Source organism: Lutra lutra, chromosome 3 (assembly GCF_902655055.1).
Source record: "Lutra lutra chromosome 3, mLutLut1.2, whole genome shotgun sequence".
NCBI lineage: Eukaryota > Metazoa > Chordata > Mammalia > Carnivora > Mustelidae > Lutra > Lutra lutra.
The window spans coordinates 160616312-160639934 of NC_062280.1; the positions used below are offsets into that span (position 1 = coordinate 160616312).

A 23623-nucleotide genomic window follows, 5' to 3' on the forward strand; every position below is an offset into this window, starting at 1 on the left:
AAATATTAGTATTTTTACTAGCTCATTTTCACCATCATTTTTAGCTTATTTCTGTTTCTTCTTTAACTTTTTTTCCGTTTTTCCCTTATCTTTCTTTTTTCTTTTTCTTTTTCTTTTTTCCTTTTTTTTTTTTTTGAGGCAAGCTGTAACAGTGGAACAATTTCTTATCATTGTTGTGGATCACCTTGAATGGAAAGCCAAAGCTAAATGCTTATGTAAATACAGAGGGCCCTGAAAAAAAGTCCTATAAATTCATCTGCTAGGTACCCCTCCTATCTACTACTCCATCATCACTATCTTTATTAAACAGTTGCTGTTAAAAATCAAATCAGTTAATTTGCTTCCAATCTAAATATGGGAAAAATTAATTTCAAATATGAGAAGTTGGCATGAAAAACAGAGGAAGTTGTTGAGCATTGCCCACACTCCCTTTTGATACATCATTCTACTTCAGATCACTAATATTACACGATGCCAAATCAAAACTTTTAAATCAATGTCACATGGGAATAATATCAGCTATTACTCTGCTCTTGCATAGAAAAATAATCAAAAGCTATAATAAATTCCATGGCCATGAACTGAGATTGGTATATGATGTAGTACGGCACAGTTATGTTGATGATCTAAATCCAAAAATAGATCTGGCATATTTGAGTATACTTATGGGAAAAATATTTTTCATTCATTCACTCAACAGGTTTTGTTTGATCTCAAACAAAACAAAACAAAACAAAACTGTTTTAGTTTCAAGAGATTGCTGCATAGAACATCAAAAATCAGAACCAGTCTAGAAATCTCAGATCACATGGTCATCATCGATAGCCAGGGCAAACAGAAACATATTTGAAACACAATAAAACAATGAATTAATATAGACTTTGTGAAAGTAATTTTAGATTCCTAAGAGATTTCAGCTCCCAGTTTCTCATCTATAAATTGAGAATAAGAGACTAGATTTTGATGAATGACCTCTACCGTTTTCTTATTCCCTTATCAAATTCCATTGTGGTTTGCCATAGATAATCAAACTTTTCAGTGTTATATTCGTTTTAGTAATGAGAAGCCGCAGACAGAACAAAGGAATTATAAATCAATTTTTCCTATTGACTATTGTATTATTTAGGTCACATTTAGGTTTTTGAATGTAAAACTATATTTAGAACAAGTATTTAGATTTCTAAATCTAAGTAAAAACCTAATGATTTTGGCCGAGTTTTTAGCTTATAGCTCAGATTTAAACCCTACATTGTGACTGCCCCTACAAGTCACCTTGAGAAGCAAACGCAAAAACCCACACTAGCAGGATTTGACAAAACCTTTGGTTAACAAGTAAACAAGGATTAAATGTTTTACACATTCCTCATACCGATTTTTTTCCTTGGTCACAGATGAAAAGTCAACATTTGCAGATGGAGACAGTCCAAATACAATAACACATGGCCAGCCCAAGTAGCAGATTCTCTGCGGGAGAGGATATTGCTATTTGGACAAACGTTATAGCTCACAAAGAATGGAGGGCACTCCCTTAAAAATCTTTAGTTTTCTTCTGCATGGCATAAATATCTGCTTCCTTTTTCTCACCTGCAAAAGCCAACTGTTGCCAAGAAAATTATCTTTGATCATTTTTTCTTAGCCATTCTCAGTCTTCGATGTTGCGGTCAGTTGAAGAGATTCTTTAAGTTAATGACCAACTTTTGACCAAATTGTATGATGTGAAACACCTTATTTACACTATTGCAGATCACATTTACTTTCTTTTATAGTTTACCGTTTCTTTTGATTATATTTAATAACTTTCATTTCAAGTCTCATTCACACATTGATATTTAGCAGAATTATTCTCCATTACTTGCAAATCGCATTGTTTCTCAAAAAAATGTAGTAAATCTTATCTGCTGTGCAACACATTTTAAGGAGCCAATCTAAGGTGTTAAGAAATAAAGTAAGTTTTTACAGATTAATTTTAGGCTGAGCTCCAGATTAAAAACGAAGAAACAAGCTATGTAATCTTCTGTCCCCTTAAAAAAAATTCTCCATTGTTTATCTAAAACTAGGTCGGTAGTACACAATATTGTGAAGTACTCTGCCTGTACACAATCTCCACTGGTTCCCATATTGCAGAATGGGGAAGGGAAACATAAACTGGGGAGCTTAACTTTCATTTGCACAGTGGACTCTGATGATCTTCACCTGGGACGCTTGTAACTGCAGCCTTTTTCCTCCCTAGTCTGAGCTACAGATTTTTCTCACTGTCTTCAGAGGGCTTAGAGACTTGTCCCAATTTATTTTAAGCATTTTGGGTCCTCAGTTCCCTCACTGCTAACAATCTCACAAACCCCGTTGCTACTCATGTTCAAGGACTTGACTTTGAGATTTGAGGACATTCCGGACTTACCCTCTTCCATTCTGTGCTGTCCCTGTGGTCCAAACAACTAAAGCTCTCAAACTTCCGCATGTATCAGAGTTAGCTGGAGGGCTTTTTAGTGCATATATATGCTTGACCCCATCCCAGGAATGTTGATTCTGTAGGTTTGAGGTGAAACCCCCAAATTTTCAAATTTAACAAGTTCCCTTGTCACTTTTTTTCCTGATTTCTCCAGTCCATCACTAGCCTCACTGTTTCTGTTTCCTTTTCCAGACTTCTAACTGTTGGACTGCCCAGTGCTCCTTATCTCAATTCATTCCAGGTGAGCTCACATGATGGTGGGGACTCACATGTCATATATTTATATATATTTATATTTCCAGTCCCAGTTTGTTCTCCTGGGGCCACATCAGCATATCTGATCATCAGCTCCTCGACATCATTTCAATTTCTAACTGGCCGTTCCAAGTAACATAATTCTTGCTATTTATCCTTTCTCCAAACCTGCTACTCTGTCTGCATTTGCCATTCTTATATAAGGCACACTGCTTGCTCAATTCAGACAAAAAGAAAAAGAAAGGAATAAGCCTTGGCACCTGTTAGGCAGAAACCTAAAATGCCTCTCCTTTCAATATTCTCTAAACTATCCCTTGGACCATGAATATGATATCATACAAGTGATTGTGTTACATTATATGGCTACTATGGACTGAAGGTTTCTGTCCCCCAAATTCATATGCTGAAGCCCTATCACCCAGTGTGCTGGTATTTGGGTGTGGGACCTTTGGGATTAGATGACATTTAAATGAGTCATGAAAACCTCAACAATGGGATAAAGAAGAGAACAAAAGCTAGCTCCCTCAATCGCAGTTCCCCTTTCCCTCTCCTCTACCTCATCCTCCCGTTCCCTTCCTCCTCCCCACTTCTCAGTCCAATAAGGATATAGCAAGAAGATGGCTGTCTATAAACCAGGAGGAGGGATCTCACCACACACAAATTTTGCCTTGATCTTGGACTTCCCAGCCTCCAGAACTGTGAAAAATAAATGTTTATTGTTTAAGACACTCAGACTATGGGATTCTGGTACAGCAGCCCAAATGGATGAAGACAATGGCAAAAGGGACACTGCAGACACAATAAAGTCATTTATTAACAAATGAGGTTGACGTTTAGTTAAATAAAAAAGAGATTATCCAGTAGGCCTAATATTACTATGTGAGCCCTGGAAAAGCAGGAAGTTTTCTCTAGTAGGAGGCAAAAGGAAGCTCACATTCAAAGCACAGTATAATTCACTGTGCCATTGGTGGCTTTCAAAATAGAAAAGAACACACAGAAAAGATCTGAGAGCAGCCTCGAGTGGCAGAGAACAACTCCAACTGGGCAGCCAACTGGGTAGCCATTAGGACAACAAGGATCTCAGTCCCACAACCATAAGGAACAGGATTCCACTAATATTCAAAGTTAGCTAAAAAATAGATTCTTCCTTAAAGCCTCCAGAAAATAATTCAGTCCAGCTGTTACCCTGAGTTCACCTTTGTGAGCCCCTAGGCATGTTGAGTCTACTTAGACTCTTGGGATAATAAATGGATGGGAGCTGAGAGAATATATTTGTAATGCTGTACCCAGCAAAACTGTGTAATTTGTGACTCAGCAACAGAAAACTAATATAACATCTGTCATTTACTCAAGACACACCGCCAAAGTTCTTTAGTCTGCCTACTTCCCTGAAAACCCACCAGCTCAAGCCACTGTTACTTCCTAACAGGACTCCCCTCTTCCACTTTTTTAAAGCTGGAGCCCCAATATGGGGCTTGACACCATAACCCCAAGACCAAGAGTTTCATGCTCTACTGACTGAGTCTTCCTCCACTCTTCTGACATTCCAATGTCTAACTAGAGGCATCTCTCTATCCATTTTAATCAACTGATAAATAAAGATATAGATGACCCTTGGACAACGAGGAGGTTAGGAGCACTGACCCCCATGCTGTTGAAAATCTGCACACTTTTGATTCCTCTCAAATTTAACTACTAATAGCCTACTGTTGACCATAAGTCTTACTGATAACATAAACAGTCGATGAACACACATTTTGTATGTTGTAGGTATTATGTGTTATGTTCTTATAATAAAGTAAGCTAGAGAAAAGAAAATGTTATTAAGAAAAGCATAAAGAAGATACATTTGTAGTACTGTACTGTATTCATAAAAAAAATAAAATTGTCTAAGTGGACCCATGCAGTTCATAATGATGTATTTATTTTTTAAGATTTTATTTATTTATTTGACAGAGATCACAAGTAGGCAGAGAAGCAGGCAGAGAGAGAGAGGAGGAAGCAGGCTCCCCGCCAAGCAGAGAGCCCGGTGCGGGGCTCGATCCCAGGACCCTGGGACCATGACCTGAGCCGAAGGCAGAGGCCCTAACCCACTGAGCCACCCAGGCGCCCCCAACCCATGCAGTTCAAACCCATGTTGTTCAAGACTCAACTGGCATTACAAGTATGTAACTAAATGCACTTATATTTGTTTCCTATTACTGCTGTAACAAATTATCACAAACTTAGTGGCTTAAAAGAACATAAGTTTATTCTCTTACAGTTCTGGAGGTCAAAAGTCTGAAATCAATTGCATGAAACTAAAGTCAGCATGTCAACTGCACTGCTTCCTTGTGGAAACTCTGTGGGGGTTGATTCCATTCCCTTTCCTTCTTTTAGCTTCTAGTGGCCACCAACATTCCTTGACTTTCAGGAACTTCCTCCATTTACCAAGCATGTCTATCTCCACTGCTTTTATCATAGCCTTCCTCAAACTTCTGAATCCTTCTTATAAAGACCGTTGTGATTACATAATGCCTAGGTGGCAAATCCAGGATAATCTTCTCATCTCAAAATCTGAAATTTAATCACAACTGCAAAGTCCCTTTTGCCATGGACGATAACATTGTCACATGGTCTAAGGACTAGGATGTGAATCTATTTGGGGGCTACTCAGCCTAACATAATTTTAGAGCAGAATGCATCACTCCTTTGCCTCCCATCACATCAGAGTAACAGACATGCTCCTTTCTATGGTCCAAAAAGTTTCACATGATCTGGCTTCTGTCTAACTCTCTAAACTCCTATCTCTCACCTGCTCTCCTCAACCTCACCTTACTCTGCTCCACTGACTTTCTTGCTGTGCCTCAAATACACCAAGATTAATGAGGTCCTCAGATTTGCTATTATTTCTGTCTGGACTGTCTTTTCATTGGCCTTAAAGAAACTCACTCACTGCATTTAGAGGTTTCCTCAAATTCAATCATAGAGGCATTTACTGAGCACTTTATAAAAACAAAATATCTGCTACCCAGTCACTCTATTTCCTTACCCAGCTGATTTTTTTCTTGATAGCTCTCATTGCTACCTGCCACAATATATTTATCTGTTAATGATCTAGCTCTCACAGTAGAATGTAAGCACCACAAAGCCAGGTAGTTTGTTTTTTGATAACTGCATGTGTTACCAGGGACTGGGACGTTGTAGATAATTACTGGATATGTTTCAAAACAAATGAATAAATTAAGTTTGTTCTGAGCCCTCAGGTCAGTGAGTTAACATAAAAACTGTACACAAAACATTATGTCACAACTAATTTACATTTAGAAAATTGTAATCAAATAGTTTTTACCTGTGCATAAGAAACATTGCTAAGAGTTCACAGCTTTATAAAACTTCACTAGGATAATACTTGGAATATCTAGATGGAATTAATTAATGCAAAACAGCTACATTTAAAAGCACTTACACACTACCCTACTTTGGAGATGAAGCAAGTGGAATGACCCCAAATGAAACATAATTAGGTTCCTTCCTATGTCTTATCAAACTACTTGATCATGCCAGAAAGTTTATAACTCCTTTAACCATCAGAGATCTTTAGATGTCCTCTGAAGTCCAGATTCACAGGATCCATGACAAAATAATTCTTTAAAGCCTGAAGACACCAAAGTAATTATTAGCCATTATTGTAAAGCAGAAGCTAATGAGATGCAGATAATTGCATAAGATTTAGCTCTTCAGTACAGGAATGTTCAGGTAAGTGGGAAGACATTTAGAAAAAATGAAGTTGATTAGGGAATGTATTGAAAACTTAAATGTAGTTTAGACTCTGTAAATATACTGGCTTAAAACTCTAAGGGATGAAATTATTTTTCATTAATTTTAGGGGAAAAGGTGATTTTAAAAGAAGCTAATATGTCACATTAGAGTACACATAGAATATCATGGTAAACTTCACTGCTTAAATTCAGTTGTACATAAAGAAAACTACTCTAAAAAATGAGAAGTTTAACGTTATATTTTGAAAGAATCTCCTAAGGGAACTGTTGAAAATGGCATTACTTCATTATTGAAAATGGCCTGTATAATAGACTATTGTGGAGAGAAATCTTGCCCTCTCAGGGTGATGCATAGAATTACCCATTCCAGTCTAAAATGTATGTTTATCTCTGAATGCACCTTGCAAATCCAGAGAAATTACTTCATTAATATCGGTCTTTGAAAGATAAATTTCTCTCTTAAAATAATAAGTGTTACATGGGAATTTTATAACATCTATACAAATTCAGCTGAGATTTCCTGCATTATTTTCTGCTCTGCCTATTGCCAATTGGAGACCATAGTTTTCTGATACTAGAAGACATCTCTTTAATAATTTGATATTATTGGTAGTTGACCCTAACTCTCAACTATTCGACAGGCACAATGTGATCATACTTATCACCAAAAACTCTTTGTCATTATGATTTTATGAGATGTAAATCATTACCCTTTTTTTTTGATATAGAAAAAACTTCACTGCAACATCAATGTACTTTACCATCTAAACAAAAATATTTACAAATTTCTCAAGATTAAGCTTATATTTACATGCAAAATTTTAGGCAAACTAGCATTATTCTCAGGATAGAGTTTCAGAGTGAAGTAGGAAAACAAAAGAGGGGATAGGGCTGCCATTAATTCTGTATCCAGGAGAAAAAAATCTTGGTAAGCAGAATTTGACCTTCTATTCTGAGGGGTCTTCTTTTTTCTTCCTCTGGGTTATTTCAAAATTTCTTCGGAGGTGTTATGGCTAATCACGTCTGTTTCCTATCTAGGTCTTCTGTCCCTCTGCAATGAAATGTTTAATTATCTTCCAATATGTCTCTTCAAAATGACCCATCTCTTGGGCATAATTGGTGGTTGGTTACTCTGACAAACTCATTAGTCTTATAATGTTATTGACTAAAATGCTAAGTGTTATCCTTTGGAAGAATATCTACACCTCAGTAAGAGCCATAGAAAGCCATTTTAATTCATACACGTGAAGGCTTGAGGCATGATGGCAGATGAATTGGGATTTTGAGATAGAGAAGGCTTTGAGGCATCCATCAAATCTCAAGGTGAAAATATGCCTCTCCACAAGCTCGTGTAGCTAGCATATCTTTCAATGTCCTGGCTTGGAAGAGAGGGCACTCAAAAGGATTAATGAGGAGTTTAATGAAGTAACTCTTTGTGGAGTGTGGCTTTGTGGAGTGTGGCCTGGAGAGAGTACACTAATAAAAACTAGGGAGGGAGGCAAGGACCTGGAAAAGTATGAATTTTTTTTTTAAGATTTTATTTATTTATTTGACAAACAGAGATCACAAGTAAGCAGAGAGGCAGGCAGAGAGAGAGAGAGGGGAAGCAGGCTCCCTGCTGAGCAGAGAGCCAGCCCTATGCAGGGCTCAATCCCAGGACCCTGAGACCATGACCCTGAGACCATGACCCTAGCTGAAGGCAGAGGCTTTAACCCACTGAGCCAGCCAGGCGCCCCAAAAAGTATGAAATTATTACCACTCCCATACTTAAAGGGGTAAGGAACAGGGAGGGTGGGACAGGCTTGAAATCTAGAAAGAACTACGGAAGATTTGGAAAGAATACATTCAGGAAACCAAAGAGTGAACAGACAAGATAAATTATGATATAAAAGATAAGAGCAAATGTGGGAAAGTCTTTGTTTCTGTTTTTTTTTGTTTGTTTGTTTGTTTTTGTTTTTGTAAATCACTAGACACAAAGCCAATAAATATCTAGTCACAAAGGCCTGACTGGTCTAAAGCCAGTTTCAAAATCCTTTATGGTCGTCTACCACAAATCCAAGTCTGACCAGTTTACAACAATGCTTCCTATTAACTGTACATATTATATAAGCCAATTATAAGGATAACAACTCGGAATAAATATTAAAAAATTTAGAGTAGCCATGTGAGTTATTAAAAAGAGAGCCAGTAAGAATGAATGAAGTACACCATTTCTTCTTAATATTTTAGTAAAAACTCTTGAAATGTTGCATTTCATATACTCACCAAAAATCACACTCTTTGTATATGTAGATCATAACAAAAATAACTAACTTAGTATACAGTCATTGAGAATAAAAATTATTGTAAATTCATAAGTCATAGTTTCTGTGCCTTTCTGACTATACGCAGGAAAATAAAGTTAAAGCACTTGATTCTTGTTTCGAGTTCTTGAGTTGACCTCTGTACCTCAGTCTACCACATCAATAAAATCACGAGACAGCTGGCCCTTGCCAAACATTATCAATACTGCTTAGGATGTCAGTTAGTTTCTCTCTAATAGAAGTGACCTGCACAGTGAACCTTTACTTTTTAATCTAGATGACAGTCAAAGGTCCTGAGATCTGTGAACCTTTGGCAAGATTTATAAAGTTAAGTTGTCATCTAGAACAATTGGTATGGCTTTGGTTCAAAATCAATCATTATGAGTATTCTGGATCTGGCTGAAATGCCCTCAAAATGTTCTCTCTGTCAGCATGGAATGTAAATAGAACAATGAAAGCATATTTTGCCACCATGCTAAAACTAATAAATTGCTTGGAGATTCTACTTGGGGAATATATCTATCCATCTATTCATCCATCAGGTTGAGATCTTCAAGTTACCAAACTGACATAGCATTAATTTTGCTAATATAACTAGACTATGTAGGTCTTAATTATATTCACCAAGCTTCATTTTGCTAAGAGATGACACAGATGAGAGAAGATAAAATGGTGTTATTGGATTAAATAGACTATTGAAGATTACATATTGCTTCAGCATCCTCCCTTTAAGCAATACAACTGGCACAAATTTCTTTCTCTTTCAGAGTGTTTCTCACTGACCCCAAAGCATTGCTTCTTGGTAATTACTCTTACAGCCACCAAAATGTATCTCCTCTCAGGGAATATGCTACAAAAACCTTATGCAGAGCTAAAGAAGTATCCTTTATGTTTTTAAATGATCATGCCTAATTGGGCTCCAGAAACAAACTATGAATATATACTAATGGTTACAATCTGTCCTTCAAATTCTTTGACATAAAGTTGGAGAAAGCCAAAGTCATGAACCAGGATACATACCAAAAATCTTCCTCAAATGCAGGATGTTAATTTGCCATGAGAATTTTTTTTCCTTGCGATAAAATAAAGATTCAAAGGCTTTTTAAAAATAGGCTTGTTTGCAGGGGATGAGGAGTTGATACTAATTAATTCCACAAAGAGAACTAGAAATGACAACTATAAACCATATTTTCCTTACATAAAAATTCACCCTGAAAGTTGGTATCCAGGTGAATGAGTAGGGATGTAGGTCAAGGTGACACTGAAGACTTAATTTGTATTTATATTAATCATTTTTTGGTTAATGACCATCGCTATTATTTTAGGAGCTGATGCTGTTTGAAAGTGTGTTACTTGGTGGTCTGCCTACCCCAAAGCCCTTTGGATCCCTAAGATGGTCAGGTCAATACATGAAATTCAAATCTGTTTTCGTTTGTTTAATTAATATGATCATTATAAGTGAACAGATTGTGTTTGTAAACATACACAGCTTTAAAAAAAACTTACTCTTTCCAATTACTACATGACAAGATAAGCAATCTCTATGAGTGTTTTCTGAATTCCTGTAAGACTTGAAATTACTATTTATTGTCTTCTCCTTCTGGGCTGCTCTTCACTGTATCTCACTGTAGTCCACCTTTTTTCTTTCTTGTGATTCTTTGTTTTTTTCACTGTCTCAACACCTGTGTTTTTAGTTCCTAGCTACAGTGCCAGCGGACTAGAGCTATCCAGGCCTGTGATGTTACACCAACTATTATTAAGTCTAAATTACTAGTGAGACTGACAAAATGCCCACCTTATATTAACAGGCCAATTGTGTGACTGTTATTGTTATTTGGAATTGCTGCTAAATTGGTGTCACATTATTTTTGCTGTTTTTTTTTTTTTTTCTGAAGGATATGCTGATTTGTTGCTGTTGTTGTTGTTTGTTTGTTTGTTTCTTTCTTTCTTTCTGTAAGAATACATTCCTGGATCACAGTATTTGAGTACCTAACAAAATGTACCAAATGAATGGAAAGAAGCCAAGCCATTCCATTCTCTCTAGTTATCTCAGTGACAGATGTATATTAACCTATGATCATTTTGGCTGAGACAATCAGAATCGATTGTGAAAATGGCCACAACTCAGTTTGTGACATTAGATACTGCTTAAGTGTTTAAAGGCATGAATCAAAAATCTGACACAGTTAAGTTCAACTTGAGTGGCAGCACTTAGTGAGCTGTTGGGACTGGGAAAAAAGGCTAGATTTGAGGTGAGCTGGCAATCTATCCCTGTTTATGATTTACCATCGTGTACTGACACATCTTTTTCCAAACCATCTGCTGCCTTTATATCAATAGAGAACAAGGCATAGGCCACATTTCCTGTTTATTTAACAGCATACTTGTTAGTGACTGCATGCATATCATCCTTATTAATTCAAGAACTTGAATTTTCAAATAGGGGAGAGTGCTATATGGATGTTGGAAATTATATACTCTAGGAACCTATAAGGTCAAATCTTCCGAAGTAGAGCCAATGATGTCATAATTAGTATTTAGTGTACATTTTAGCTTCATTTGCATATGCACGTATGTTCATCCTTATGCTTGGCTAACAAAACTCGATGTATGAGAAATCCTTATACATTTCATGTGCAAATGGATTACAAAAACGATGGGTTAGTAAAGTTCTTTGGCTATTTTTCTTTCTCCTTTTTTTGAAATCATCCAATCATACTTAACAGGAAAATTCCTCCACTGTGAATTACGGTATTTTATGTGTTTCCACCTTTTAAGAGCAAAATATAGTTTTAAGAGAACAATTATGTGAGATCAGGAGTAAAAGACTTGCTGCATTCCCAAATATTAACATATTCAGTGTTTCCCTTTCTTGACAGGAATAGCAGGGCAGACGTTAATTACGCTACACAGGAATGATGCATCAAGACACCTAAAATCCTTGGTCTTTGTGCCCTCTGGTCCTCTGTTGGGTTTGATGATTGGCTTATGTAGGGAAATAAGGAAGTGGACTCCTAACGATCGTTATTACTTGAGACTTTCATCTCCCTCAAATACCTTTCCAGAACACTTGGCTTAACCTCAACTACTGGAATGACTATAAAATTTTCTTTGAGAGAGTCTGCAGTTGCACCTTACCCAGCTGCCTACCCTTCCACTTGGTGGATTCAATTATCCAGAAACAATTCCAGTGCAGCAAGCAGTTTAAAGGCAATAGCTGTTAAGTGTGTGTGTTTGTGTGTCTGTGTGCATGAGTGTGTGCATGCAATGAGATATCCCAAATACTAAAAATATAATAATAATGACAAGTATAATAAAATAAAAAGAAATCACTGTGTCACTGAAGAAACAGAAGACATGCTTGGTTTCATTTTAAGGAGGTCAAGAGTTTGTTTCTTTGGTTTTGTAATTTGAATCATCACTTCTAAATAACAGATTTTATGGGCCATGTGGAGATTCTTTTGTGATAAGCTGATCTGTATTTTAAATCTTTTTATTGACTTTGTTTTGCTTTGGGACTTACATATATGGAAACGGTGGCATCACATCATCAGCAGGTTTTAAAGTGAGTGCTTAAGGCAAATTCAGGGGTAGGCAGAATGACCCTTGAAGCCCACTCAGCATGTCAAATTGCTTGAATTAAAAGGAACATGAGGGGCCCAAAGGAACAAACATTCACGTCACCCACAGCAGTCCTGAGAGGAAGGACTAGCAGAAATACCTGGGCTATTTTAACTATGTCTCTCTCCTTGCTGTTTCTCGATCTTGGTCCAGCAAGTGTAGCTGAAGTTGTAGCGCTGAAATGCACATGAATACATAGGACGGGACTTCGCTCTCTAAAATAGTGCTGACTTGGATTGCAATTCTTTCCTAGCTCCTCCCTCCTTTCTTTTTGTTTTTCCTACAGAAGGACTGTAAAGGAGCAAAAGTAAAAGAGAGACTCGAGCAGAGCGCTCTCCAGAAGAAGAGTGAAGGACCATAGGAAGCAGTGAGGCTAGATGTTCCTTTTTGGGTCTCAGAGAATACCTCAGCGGCGATGACATGCACCACCTCGCTCCACTATCCTGCCATGTTCTTCCCTTCACAAGATGGAAAAAGGCAGATACATTGGTGAATACTGTAGGTGAGACTAAATGTTTTGGAAATATTGGGCAGAGACAGTAGAGAGCATTTTCCTCAGCCCTGTCATTTTCATTAGGTAAGATGGGTTCTGAGAGGTAAAGTGACTTCCCAAAATCACACAGTTCTTTAGAATGAGGCCATCATTTAGAGCTTCTAATTCCAAAAGACAGTACTGCATGCTGCTGCTTCTCTGTTGTTGACAGAGGACATCAACTTTAGATTATAATGGTATTTAAAATGAACATAACAAAATAAAATAAAACTGTATATGTCAATTAGAATGGTCTAAAGTGCAGATGCATCCATAAGGCCCTTCTATGGGATGAAAACACTTCAGCAAGGAGAATAATAGCCAGTGCAAGATGGCACCGAAAAATTGATTCCAAAGCAAAGTCTTACTAAGAGTCATGTTTCCTAAGCAAACAGAACAAGGTAACTTCATAAGCACAGAAATATGCAGCCTGTAAACCGGCATTATTCAGAACACTCAGATTAATATAATTCACCAAGCAACGGGAAGTGATGGCTTTGCTACCTGTCACCAGTGTTTCTGGTTTCAGAACCTGGAAAATCTCCTTGTGTGGCAATAAGCAAATCTGAACACATACACAAACTGAGAGCATCGACTATCTTTCACTCCCATTCCGGGAAACTAGATGTCAATACCTCCACTTGCACTAACAAGTCACAAGTATTGTGACTTATAAAAAAAAAATTCAATGACACATTAGAAACAATATCTTTCACTAGAAATCCACATTACTGAAATTCTGGAGAGAAAACAGATAGGAAATCTGTAATGCAAACTTCGCGGACATTTTCATAATACGTCCCCTAGCTACTTTTAGGTCTGTATAAGAAACATTTGCCATTCCATTCTGGAGTTGGATTTTGTGGCCTTTGCTAAGAGAGAATCATTACTCAGAAAGCTAATCTATGAAGACTAGAAGGGTGAGCGTTGATCTTCAGGTTTGTGACAGAGTGCTTCCCTCTTTTCAAGGGTTAAGCTTTAACTGCACTTATGATGTCTCTGGGGCTTGTGACGAGTTGTTTTTACCAAGGAAATTGAACAAAAGAAGTTTCCAGAAGGCCAGAAAAATGTTAAGGACAGAGATAACATTTGTGTCAAGTTAAACTATGTCAGTTTATTGTACAATCAGAGCTGACAAGTTTAAATTTCTGATTTTCTTTTACTGAATAGGCCAGCATTCAGAGAAATACAAGAATGACTCTCTTTTTCTTATACCAGAATTTACTTAGAAAAGTGGTACTTAAGAATCATCATCGTGCACCTGCATTTACATACTGTATGCATTTTCTGTAGCGGCACTGTTCCTATTACACGTATTTTAGCCAAGCATACATCTGTGGGAAGTCACCCTGGTTTGATTCACAATCATTAAAGCTAATGCTTTTGGTTGCTGCTAATGAATACATGTATTTGGGGAAGATACTGAGGGAAGAAGTCACGGAATTAGATTAAGAATGTGATCTTGTGTCCATGGAGTTGGACTGAATTAGAATGAAACAGCTTTGAAGCAGAAGTTCATTACTAACATCATGAAGCAAAATTGGCAGATCATTCCCACCTCTTATTCAGAAATCTGACAGGAGCTGTGGCTTACATTTCCCTTGTACTACATCTCAGCTGCATTACTCTTCTCATTACTCTATCAAACCTCTGTCCAGTGGCTGCTTGTCTCGCATTCTTAATACCCTAATAGCCTGTTTGCCCTGGTCTCCTGCTTCTCGCATTGTTGGCAAGTCTGCTCTAAATACCATGACAACAAAATGATATTCCTCTTGTGTGACCTTGATTACATCTTCGTATCATTTTGATCAGGGCATAGATGGATTAGGAATTGAAACACATAATTACTGACCCTTTGCTACTTACATGTATGTCACACTCTTGGCTAGCTAGTCCCTGTCTTTCCCATTTCCCAATTCTAAGTCCTTTAAGCTGACCATTATTTTACAAACATTATCTTACAAACACCCATAGATACCAGAGCAATTCCATAGCTACATAATGCACTTTAATTCATAACTATATTCCTGTGGGTGAACTTAATGACAATGACATCATGAAATTTTATCCAATTTTAAACTTTATAGATAAAAATACATGTATTGGGGGGTTTGTGGGTGGCTCAGTGGGTTAAGCCTCTGATCCTGGAGTCCAGCACTGAGTCTGTTTCCCTGCTCAGCAGGGAATCTGCTTGTCCCTCTCTCTCTGCCCCTCCCCCCACTCCTGCACATGCGTGTGCTCTCTGTCTCTCTTAAAAATATAAATTGAATTTAAGTAAAAATAAGCTACTAAAATTACAAAACCAATGCCTCCTCTCCCCCATCCAATATAAGCACACTGTCTTAGGTTAAAAATTGCCATTTCTCACTTGGATAAATGCAGTACCTTAGTCTGGACTCCCTATTGCCATAAAGATGCTTTCCTTCTTTTAGATTTTTTTTTTCTATTCAAGGAAGTTGCAATCATCATTCTTAATGTATTATCTTACAAGTGATTCAGACACTCTTGTATACAAAGCCTTCAGAATAGCCTTAAGAATAACCAGGGGCACCTGGGTGGCTCAGTGGGTTAAAGCCTCTGCCTTCAGCCCAGGTCATGATCCCAGGGTCCTGGGATGGAGCCCCACATCAGACTCTCTGCTCAGAGGGGAGCCTGCTTCCCTTCCTCTCTTTGCCTACTTGTGATCTTTGTCTGTCAAAAAAAAACAAAAAAAAAACAAAAAAAAAAAAACTTAAGAATTGCTTAACCAAATTCTGAAATATTTTGCTTTAAAATATTTTTAAAAATTAAAAATAATTTGCTTAAAAACCTGCCCAATAGACCAATATGCCTTAAACTTATGATGTCAGAAGTTTTGGAAAACGGAAATCCCTCACTTTTTATGGTCCTAGGTGACCATAAAGCGATAGTATATTATTTTATATTTGGTGGAAGGGAGAGTAACAGACAACCAGCCCTTTTAAGTTTGCTTTTCTTTACTTTGGTTTGGGGGAGCTCACCTCTAGGAGAAGGTGAGACCACTTGGTACAGAGCTTTGAGAATTAAAAGAAATTATTTGCCCTGAAATATATTCTTCACAAGTCTTCCCTTCTTCCTAAAGGTACTATGTTATTTACTTTAAAAATATTAACCTAGGAGTAACCAAAAAAAAAAAAAAAAAAGAACCATGTAAAGATGTAAAACATAGTCTCATGAGAGATAGCACAGTGTAGGCAAAAGAGCTCTGGGCTCTCTTTTGGACACCAAGGTTCAAATATCTGTGTCATCATAGATAGTTGGGGCCTTATCTAATGTCTCTATACCTTAAATTCATCTCTAAAATTATAACCTACAATACCTGATCCATTAGGAGGTTATTGTGAGCATCAAAATCAACTGGAAAAATATATCAGGTGACCGTGGTACACAATCAAAATAAAAGTAAAATGAAAGACATGCAGGCAATGAATCCAAAATCTTGTACTCTACATTCTTCAGCTATTAAACCTAGAATTAACCTAATTTTGCTTATTCCTTCAGGTGTCTTTAATCTCTGTGAAACGGTTTGTTTTTTTCCAGAATCCTTGGAGCTGATTTGGCATCCCGTAGCATCTAATTAATAAGCCTTCAGTTACTCATTAAAGATCAATGTTGAAAACATAAATAAAATATCACTGACCCTTCAAAGATCCCATTAGGAATCAAAAATGAGCGTAGGATACTTGACAATTACTTGTTACACTAAATTCATCAGCCGGTTTTTAATCTCCTCAGGTTTACTTTTATCAAGGAGAAAAATATTTTCTCCCCCCAAATAGTTTTGAGGCATCGAACAAAATGCTTTACCAAATTATTATCATTTATTACTTTTATCCTCTGGTTTTATAATTACAGAAACTAAACTAAGGATATTTTTCATACATAAATAATACTGGCCCAGGTCACTCTGGCAGCATCCGAAGAAAAACACAATGAAAGTAAGAAGTACCTCAGAAGTAGGCTGTTGTCATTTACAGTAATGAGGCAATAGATAAGGTAGACCATTAATATGTGATTTTCAAGTACTTTTTTTTTTAATTTTTCATACAACATATGGAAAATTTACAACGTGGTATTACAGTCAAACCTCTCTACGTACCAGGAACCCTCCTAGGCCACTCTCCATTCCTACTGAGCCTCAAATAACCTGTGTGAGAGTTGACGTCTATATGTCTTAAGGGCAGTGGAGTGGTTTATATTCTTTCCAATTGATCCATGTTAACTGAGAATGGGTTTTCTGCCTGGATTGAGGACAGTCACTGAGTGTGACGAGTATGACTGACAGCAGCAGCACCAGTAAGCACTTCAGTGTTTCAATATGATTTCTACAGTCAAGATGTGATTTTTTTTCCCCCCTTAGACAAAGATATTGAATTGAACTTCAAAGAAATATCAAAGCACATTTTCTTGGAGACTGGCCCTAAAAGTCGAATGTTCTTTTTGAAACCAGAACATAACTTAAGGAGTTCTTAAACCTCGCTTTAAAAGATTAGTTACTATTTCAATATGTGAGCTTTCAGTTAATCATTCGAAGATGTCATTTGCTAGCTTCCTCTTACACACGCTTCCTCTTACTATTTTCTTTTTTTCATTTTTAAGAAAGTAAGCTTACCAAGAATTCCCCTTTGGAGATAATTCTGCACTTTTTCTTTATGTTAACTCTAGGGGTTTAAGAAATCTTAAAATGATAGCAGAAGAAGATAGAGAATACTAAGTCATGTCGGAAAGCATGTATCATTTAATCAAGATAGGTTTTCTAGAAACTAAATCTCTGTAATTTCAGAATCTCTGTAATTTCAGTACTTTTGTACCTGTAACTTGGAGTCAAAGCCCTCAGGCATAGTTGCCTGTGTGACTGGGTGATTGGTAGATTCTGAATGCTTCACAATTATTCTGATTTGTACAACAGTGTAGAAAAGCTGTATTAAACAGAGAAAAAAAATTACATCTACGGATTCTGGGAGTTGCTCAGTCACTGAATGTGAAGATTCAATTCTAGTATATAATTTCAACTTATTATTTCACTTCCCCTCACCGCCCCCCATCTCCCAGCACTGTTGCCCAAAGGAATCTATGTTCAATGTTTTCCCAGCAACTTTTTGCTTGAGAGGGAGTCACACTCTGAGGAGAATGTCTCCAGCTGACGAAGGACGCCATGATTCATCATGCTCTCTAACGTCTCTCCCTGGGGCTAATACATAGTATGGGCTTTTAATAAAATGTCCAAGGATTCCTTTTTAACCCTTGTCAACCAAAGGAAGCTGTGCCCTTGCTCCGCTCCTGACAGACTGGTGCAGGCGTGTGTGCACATCGTGCAAAATGTGTGTGAACAGAAGTGTATACTGGTAGACTGAACGGAGAGTATAAAAACAAAGATCTTTCTGAAATGACAAAGGCAACACCATGAACGTGAACTTTCTTTTCTTGGCCACCATCTATGGAAGCAAAACAGATATTTCTCATTTTATGAAAGTGCTGGATTTCTAGAAGAAAACTGTGCATAACTTCACATCTACAATGAAAAACATCTGGTAGCTGTTCTGAATTAAAACGTTTTATTAAACACTTAAACTGCATCTTTTCAGTGCTAATTAAATGAAGTTAACCCAATTAGAGGATTAAAAACACTTTGTAAGTGCTTGATAGCAGGACTGCCTGAGAAACCTGACACTCCCTCACTTCTTCCCTTACACGCCACTTGCACATGGTATGAATCATATGGAAGTCTGCTCAATGCTTATTTTGATGGTTTCTTCCTGTTTTTCTTTGCTCTTTAAAATCCTCTTGTCCGACGCTTTGGCACCGGTTGCTTATTCAGGATGCTTGCTAATTCACCACGTAATTACTCAGAGGGACCCATTTTCAGAATTGAAAAATAGAAGTGGGGAGATCTTCTGTTTCCTGCTGATAGAGTGGCATATTTAGAAGCAGTTGTCTATACAAGTGTCTGCCTCAGCATGTCCTGCGGCAAAATTCAGCACCAGAAGCACTTGCCCAGGCTGCATATTTACCATGTTTCAGACTCTCGTCCTTTCTGCCAACACCTACTGTGCTCAACTGTAGTCCACTGGACAGATCTGTTGCCAGTGCTCGCTCTGTTTTCCACCCTATTCCCTTGCAAGGCAAGAAGAGGGAAATGTGATAAACAAAACTATTACCTAAAAGAAGAGATCGGGGACAAAATAACTTCCAGAAAAAAAATTCTTTAGGATTCTTCTGGTAGAATATAGGTATAGATCTCAAAGGCTTTAAGCCTTATTTTTTATCTGGCAGTGCGGGTAAGGGAGGGGAGGTGGGAAACTCCTGCACATAAGCATACAATTCTGTATGAAACAAATGCTTTTGTTTCAAGTTCAAATGGCCAACGTTCATCACATCCAGCCTTAGCATTAAGATAGTTCCTGAACTGACTCCTACATTTTAAGCAAAGGGGATACTGCTTAGATAAAAATAGGCTCAGTAGTTCTTCAGGAGTAAATGTGTTGTGGGATATTTTATTTAAGTCTGAGATAATGTCTCCCAAAAGTACATCTCCATATTTTTTTAAATGTATAATTAGAAGGATCCTGATTAGAAATTGGTTGAGTCAGACCCAGAAAATTACGGACACAAACTTCACACTCTGCTCAGAAGAGTGAGTTTCTGGGTTTGTGCATGCCGGCATGGATATATGTATTTCTTGGAACATACTAAGTATAAATGCTTACAATAAGCATTTATAGGGCTGCCTGGCTGGCTCAACAGGTTAAGCATCTGCCTTCAGCTCAGGTCATGATCCCAGGGTCCTGAGATCGAGTCCCGCATCGGGCTCCTTGCTCAGTGAGGAGTCTGCTTCTCCCTGCCTGCCACTCCTTGCCTGTGCTCTCTCTCTCTCTTCCTCTCTTACAAATAAATAAATCTAGGGTGGAGGGGAGCATTTATACTAAATGCTAAATCTAGGGTAAACAAGTCCTCATGATTTTCAGACAACTCGGGAGATCTTCTGAATTAAAGTAAGAATCATATCTGATTGTCACTGGGAAGAGTTGAATCTTGGCAAATCCATTCATGAAACAGATGAAGTTTGAGCAACACATATTAAAATACTATTATGGAAGCACTCTGACCCCAAACTCCATGAGAGCCAGAGGAAAAGTGATGGTTATGATAAATTTCTTTATTTGGTTTAGTGTTTGGTGCAATTTATCATTAGGTATCTCTATGTGAATTAAGAGACAGTCATGTAAGTGATCCACAATTCCCTGAGGATTTGATGAAGTTTAAAAGTAGCATAAAATGGTATAAAATGTTTCATGACTTTTGTGACCAACTTATTTAAACTGGTGATCAAACCCAATGAGTTGGCAGAAGGATTACTACTCGGCAAGCCTTCAGTCCTCCCCTCGTTGTTTCCGACACTGCTAGGAACAGGGGCCACAACCAACTAGAACAAGAAGGCTTATCCCCATTAGGACAGCACTTTAGTTGCACTAAACCAGTAAACAAGCCAGACTTTGTCTAAATGAGAACTCAGCAGCAGCAAGATCCTTGGCAAGCAAGCAAGGTACTTCTCACCTGAGAAACAATATATTTATTTAATTTCTATGTTTTACTTGGAGCAGGGGAAGCTTTAGTATGGGGACGTGAAAATGGAGAGGAGATGCAGAAGGTGGATTCCATATTGCTTTTTTGGCCCTGCAGTGCAATAACCAAACACTTAAAAATAATTATAGGTGGTGATAAATGCTATAAAGCAAAGGAAGGGTGGGCAGTGAGAGAGAATAACAGAGAATCAAAGTTGCCAGCAGGTATTTTCTGAAAAGCAAAGAGAAGACTGCTCTCGGTGGTCCCACTAGGAAGAAGATTCAAAGAACTCTCCATGCCTCCTGGGCTCACCTAGGAGAGGAGTGCCTTGCAAATTGCTGAGGCATTCAGCAATGCTAAGTAACTCTCCATTATGAAGTGATACTGCTGTGCCCATTCAGGGGAGATGGAGGGGATTTGAAGCAAAGAGAACAAAGTTGTATGAGAGGCAGAGTACACCAGGTTAGAAAGAGGCCCTTTAATCAACTCTTGAAACGCCATGGCTTGTCCATGATTATCTCTGTTTTGTCGGGAAAAAAAAAAAAAAATGTTGCCAAACCCTTTCATAACACAATCTTCAGACCTCTATCATAATTCCTGAATCAATAACACTCACCAGTTGTGTACCGATGTATTACTTTATGTTAATTTATTCACCCGACAAATCGTCATTGTGCAGTCCCCAGCGCTGGGTGCTAGGGAGACAAAGAAGTTCAAGGAACACACATGGGTAAAACACACAAGTCAACAGGTAAGGTGGCAAATACAATGATAAATGTGTGCTTCAGAGCACTGAGGTCTGGCCTCTCGGGGGGCGGGGGAGGAGGTCAGGGAAAACTTCCAGGAAGAGCTGGCTTCTGCAACCAGTTCCACGGAAGAGGCATTTTGGGGAAGGGGAGCCAGAGTAGAAGGAGACAGGGCAGCATGACCCAGAAAAACCACATATGCTTTTTGACACAACTCTAAGGAAAGGTTTATATCATATATGTCACTATCTGTGAAAATATATGTACTTATTAATTCCGCTCTTTTACTGAACTAAACAGGGATTTGTTTGTCACTGCTCATTGAGATGGATGACAAGCTCATTTCAATGCAGTTAGAGTTTTACTCTCCTCGCATTTATGGCATTATTTGCTTTCTTACATTGATGCTGACAGATGCTTGGTTTATATTTAACCTAAAGGTGGCATTTACAACTGCAAAGACTCTTAATTATGATAGAATTGAAAACATACAGGACTCCCACTATAGGGAAGACTTTCTTACCAGCACACATCTCCATTTAAAACACCCACTGCAAGGTAAACTGAAAAAGAAAAGAATCGGGAACTATTTTCTTAGGTAAGAGAAATAAGTATACAGCGTGTATAGTTTTTCAGGAAACAGAATAGTGTAATGGTCTCAGAATGTTTGTCAAGGGATAAGATGGAGATTTTATTTTTAACCTGGTCCTAGACGTTAACTGCAGGAGACATCAGAAACCTGCAATGCTCTTTGTACACAAATATAGCACTGAGGTAAAAATGATGGGTTCGGCACCCCCCATGAAGGCATGACCAGCAGGGGAGCCATGTTCTTCACAACACAGTCATGAGCAACTTGTCCCCTTGCAATGCTCTTTCTCCTCTGGCTTGAAGTAAACAGTGGGGTCCCTGAGGACCAGCTACTTCTCTGAAGGAGAAAAATTACTCTGGATGGAAATTTTAAAATGAGATGACCTAAGAACAAAGATCTTTATTTCTGATTTTCTCTTGTTGTTGTTATACAAATTGCAGATTTTAAAATCAGAAGAAGTTACCTAAATAAAAAAATATTTCATTCAGAAATAGATTTTGAAGGATCATTTTGTTGTATGATGATTGCTCCTGGTGCTTGGAGTACTTATTAGTAACATAAAGTCAGTCAATAACAAAATAATTTAAATTTAATTCTGAGGGATGCCTGGGTGGTTCAGTCGGTTAAGTCTCTGCCTTCGGCTCAGGTCATGATCTCAGGATCCTGGGATCGAGCATCACTTTGGGCTTTTTGCTCCGCAAGAAGTCTGCTTCTCCCTCTCCCTCTGCCCCACCCTTGCCTGTACTAATAAATAAATTTTAAAAATCTTTAAAAAATTCAATTCTGAAAAAAAAAATGATACAACCCTGTGATAGTTAATTTTATGTGTCAACTTGGTTGGGTCACAATACCCAGATATTTGTACAAACACCAGTCTAGATGTCACTGTGAAGATATTTTTAAGATGACATTAACACTTAAATCAGCAGACTTAGAGTAAAGCAAATTATCTCTATAATGTGGGGGGATGGGCCTCATCCAATCAGCTGTGTTAAGAGAAAAAAGATAGACTTCCCCCAAGAAGAAGGGATTCTGCCTCCAGACTGAAACATCTGGGACTCTAGTTTGTCATCCTACCCTGAGAATTTCAGACTTATCAGCCTCCACAATCATGTGAGCCAATGCCTTGACATAAGCCTCTCTGTCTCTTCTCTGTTTCTCCCTGTCAGTCTCTCTCTCTCTTTAACACACACACACACACACACACACACACACTGTTATTCTATTTCTCTGGAGAACTCTGACAAGTACAAACCTTCATGGCAAGTAATACTTCTCTATTAACAAAAAATTTTTCCTTGCCTAATTATACATCTCCTTTTTCTTTATGATTTGCTTTCAATGTTCACTTAATGGGATGATAGTGAAAGGGGCACAAACTCCTTACAACAAAAACGTCTCTGTGGATTCATACTTTGTAAACATAATGGTATGGCCCTTCATACTTGAATATGTAAATATATACTCTAAGGATGTGCCTGTAATCCTAGCAACTCCCCCAAATATATTCTTCAATTTTTGCAGCACACTTATATTCATTGACTTCATAATATTGAGTTTATCTCCCTCCCTCTCTTTCTATCTCCCTCTCCCTCCCTCTCTCTCTCACACACACACACCCTAAGATGTAGGTATTTTTACATTTATCCAATAAATGATAAATGAGGATGAATCTTGCCCAAATCTTCACCAATGAACTAAGGAAATGGCGGCGGGGGGGAGATTTTCTGAGTGCAAATCCTGTGTCAGAACCAAGAATTGGAGCCAAGAGTCATACCCAGGG

General features: G+C 37.8%; 1 protein-coding gene across 4 annotated transcripts in view; it reads right to left on the reverse strand.

Annotated features, from left to right (window-relative positions):
* Positions 1-23623, reverse strand: part of LOC125094686 (protocadherin-9) — a 927361-nt gene that overhangs the window by 9366 nt on the left and 894372 nt on the right. The gene's annotated exons all lie outside the window — the stretch shown is intronic.